General features: G+C 42.0%; 1 long non-coding RNA gene across 1 annotated transcript in view; it reads right to left on the reverse strand.

Moving 5' to 3' along the window:
- LOC141379935 (uncharacterized) overlaps positions 1-164 on the reverse strand; it is a 14,183-nt gene extending 14,019 nt beyond the window's left edge. Inside the window, exon 1 of the long non-coding RNA XR_012397025.1 lies at positions 1-164. This exon is cut by the window's left edge and continues 14 nt beyond it. This is a non-coding gene — a long non-coding RNA (uncharacterized lncRNA).
- Between the last annotated feature and the right edge of the window lie 3,683 nt (positions 165-3,847).

The raw sequence follows: 3,847 nt of genomic DNA on the forward strand, positions 1-3,847 counted from the left end.
CAGACTGGGGTTAATGGATCGTCTGCAGCAGGTGTGTGAGTGTGATGTGGTCTACACACACACTTATGAAGCTGATTTCCTCATATTTCCAGCATTCAATCACACATGAAGTAATGACAGACGGCTGCAGGATCCTGTCAGACTCCAGCCTGATGAAATGAGTTGAGAAACCCCGAGCGCTGCTTCTGTTTCACAGGTAAGATCTGACAAACTTTCTGTTCCCTTCACAGGTGACGACATTCTGCCAATTAGAGACACTAATTACAGCCGGCGTGTCATCAGAGATTAACATCACACGGGCACACAGTCCTCTGAAGAGATGGAGACCAGAGGGAAAAAGTTCAAGAGGAAAAGCTTTAACAGACACACTTCCACAAGGCTTTCATTCTTACATTTCACTGGACGGACACTGAATAATAAAATCCGCCACACATCTCTGGAATACTGCAGCACTAATCATAAACTCCGAGAGGAACTTCTGTCCGCACACATGCTGAAGACAGTTTAGAGAAAGATGATTGAAACAATACAAAAATGCCTTGCAGTCTGAATACTTGAGCAGAGCGCTCTGAGCTTTGGTGATTGCATGGGAGTTCAGCTGCTTTCTAGAGCGTCACTAGAATATTGTAGGCAGAAACTGTGGAGTTCTCACAATTCCACAGCCACTAAGTTGTCTTGTTGGCCTGTTTCTAGAGTTACCCTCAGGTGTTCTGATATATAACCCAGTTAGTGAGAAAGGTGTTTTGGTGTTTCTCTATGGTTGCTAGGGTGTTGCTAGGCTGATTTACTCATACTCTGATATTTCTGGATGGTTGCTAGAGTGTTGCTAGGTTAATTTACTGACACTGATATTGCTAGATGGTTGCTAAGGTGTTGCTAGGCAGATTTTTCATGCTCTGACATTTTTAGATGTTGCTAAGGTGTTGCTAGGCTGATTTACTGATGCTCTGATATTTTTAGATGATTGCTAGGCTGATTTACTGACACTGGTATTGTTGGACAGTAGCTGGGGTGTTGTTAGGTAGATGTTTTTATGCTTTGACATTTATAGTTTGTTGCTAGGGTGTTGCTAGGCTGATTTACTGACACTCTGATATTGCTAGATGGTTGATAGGGTGTTGCTAGGCAGATTTTTTATGCTCTGACATTTCTAGATGGTTGCTAAGTTGTTGCTAGGCTGATTTACTGACAGTCTGATATTGCTAGGTTGTTGCCAGGGTGTTGCTAGGCTGATTTACAGACACTAATATTGCTAGGTGGCTGCCAGGGAGTTGTTAGGCTGATGTTTTAATGCTCTGACATTTCTAGATGGTTGCTATAGGGTGTTGATAGGCTGATTTACTGACACTCTAATATTACTAGATGGTTGCTAGGCAGATGTTCGTATGGTCTGACATTTTTAGAGTGTTGCTAAGCAGATTCCTAAATGTTTTCACATTTGTAGATGATTACTGTGTGTCTTTAGGTAGATTTCCTGGCACTCTGACATTTCTACAGGGTTGCTAGGATGTTTCTAGGTAGAATCCCTGGTGCTCTGACATTTCTATATGGTTGCTAGGTTGTTGCTAGGCAGATTCCCACATATTCTGACATTCCTAGATGGTTACTAGGGTGTTGCCAGGCAGATTGTTGGGTGTTCTGACGTTTCAAAATTTTTGCTATGTTGTTGCTAGATAAATTGTCAGGTGTTCTGAACTTTCTAGATGGTTGCTAGGGTACTGCAAGTCAGATTCCCAGGTTATCTGATATTTCTAGATGGTTTCTAGGGTATTGCTAGACTGATTTCCTGGTGTTCTGGCATTTCTAGATTTTTTTGCTAAGCAGATTTTTTTGTGCTCTGTCTTTTCTAGATGGTTGCTAGGGTGTTGCTAGGCAGATACCCTGCTGTTCTGCTATATATAAGTGGTTGTTAGATGTTTTCAGTTTCTAAGGTGTTACTAGGCAGAGCACCAGCTTTCCTGACAGTTCTTGCTGGTTGTTAGCGTTTTGGGCTGATGTCTAAGGTGTTGCTAAGGAGATGTTTTGACATTTGCATGGTCATGCTAGGGTGTTTTGGTTGGTTTCTGTGTTGCTAGACAGAGTTCTAAGTGTTCTGACATCCCTAGGTAGTTGCTATGATGTTGTTAGGAAGAGTTTCAGGCACACTGACATTTCTAGGTGTATGTTAGGGTGCTTACCCCAGGTTATAGGGCTTTGCTAGGCAGAGTACCAAGTGTTTAGATGTTTTAGGTGGTTGCTAGGGTGTTTATGCCAGGTTCTAGGGTGTTGCTTGGCAGAGTACCAAGAGTTATGCCATTCTTAGGTGGATGTTAGGGTGTTTAAGGCAGTTTTAGGTGTGTTGTTAGGCAATGTCTCAGGTGTTCTGACATTTCCAGGTGGTTGTTAGGGTGTTTCCCCGAGGTTATAGGTTGTTGCTAGGCAGAGTACCAAGTGTTTAGCTATTTTTAGGTGGTTGCTAGGGTGTTTTGGCCAGTTTCAAAGGTGTTGCTAGGCAAAGTACCAGGTGTTATGACATTCTTAGGTGGTTGCTATGGTATTTACGCTAGGTTCTAGGGTATTGCTAGGCAGTGTCTCAGCTGTTCTGACATTTCTAGGTGGTTGCAAGGGTGTTTTGGGTGGTTTCTAAGGTGTTGCTAGAAGGAATACCAGATGTTGTGATACTTCAAGGGGGGGTTCTAGGGTGTTGCTAAGCAGAGTGTTTTGGCCAGACAAACTTTGCAAGACAAAGTTCCTGACATTTGTAGTTGGTTGCTAGGCAGTTGCTAAGGTGTTGTGGCTTCCAGCATAAGTTAACCATCAGAGTCGTTCTGTCCTTCTGCAGTGTCTGAGGTCAAACTGCAGTTTGATTATAATTAATGTCCAGCTCTGGATCTCGCTTTCCAAATAAATAAAGTCCCAGGTCTGAGCATCTCTGCTGCATTGTACGAGTGAAGAGTAAATAATCAAGCCAGCATTTTCTGTGTCTGGAATGGTAATTGTGAACACAAAGAGCACAGCGCTGATGTTAACATTCATCTCCAGAGCTCACGGCAGGACTTATAGACTTAACTAAGAAGAGACAAGTCTAATGTCACTACACACTCAGCTTCTGTTCAAAGCCATCTATTATAGAAATGTCTGATGGTTGAGAGGCTGTGAAACTTATGCAAATGTGAACAATGCAAAGACATCTACAATAGTAGTTTCTTATTAATATTAAATATTGGAATTGGCGACTCAGTTTTATTTCTCTCTTGAATTTGTGAGTTTATATGTCACATCTGGAAGTCATGTACATTTTTATTTATTTTAGTAATGCATTTGCTAGTTTGTTCTGAGTGTGTTAGTCTGTTGCTATGTGGTTGCTAGGGTGCTTTGGACTGTCGATAGGGTGCTCTGAGTGTTTGGGCTGTAGTTATGAATTTGCTAGGGTGTTTGTGTGTTAGTCTGTTGCTATGTGGTTGCTAAGGTGTGACAAGTGGTTAAATCTGTTGCTATGTGGTTGCTAAGGTGTGTCAAGTGGTTTAGTCTGTTGCTTTGTGGTTGCAAGTGTGTTTAAATCTGTTGATATAATGTTCTGAATGTTTGGACTGTAGTTATGCATTTGCTAGCTTGTTGTTATGTGGTTGCTGCAGTGTTTTAAGTGGTTTAGTCTTTTGCTTTACGGTTGCTAGGGTGTTTTGCTCTGTTGATAGGGTGTTCTGAGTGTTTGGACTGTAGTTATGCTTTTTTTATTGTGTTCTGAGGGTGATAGTCTGTTGCTATGTGGTTGCCAGGGTGTTTTTGGCCTGTTGATAGGGTGTTCTGAGTGTTTGGGCTGTAGCTATGGATTTGCTAGGGTGTTCTGAGCATGTTAGTCTGTTGCTAT

The sequence above is a fragment of the Danio rerio genome, chromosome 21 (genome assembly GCF_049306965.1).
Source record: "Danio rerio strain Tuebingen ecotype United States chromosome 21, GRCz12tu, whole genome shotgun sequence".
NCBI classification, from domain to species: domain Eukaryota; kingdom Metazoa; phylum Chordata; class Actinopteri; order Cypriniformes; family Danionidae; genus Danio; species Danio rerio.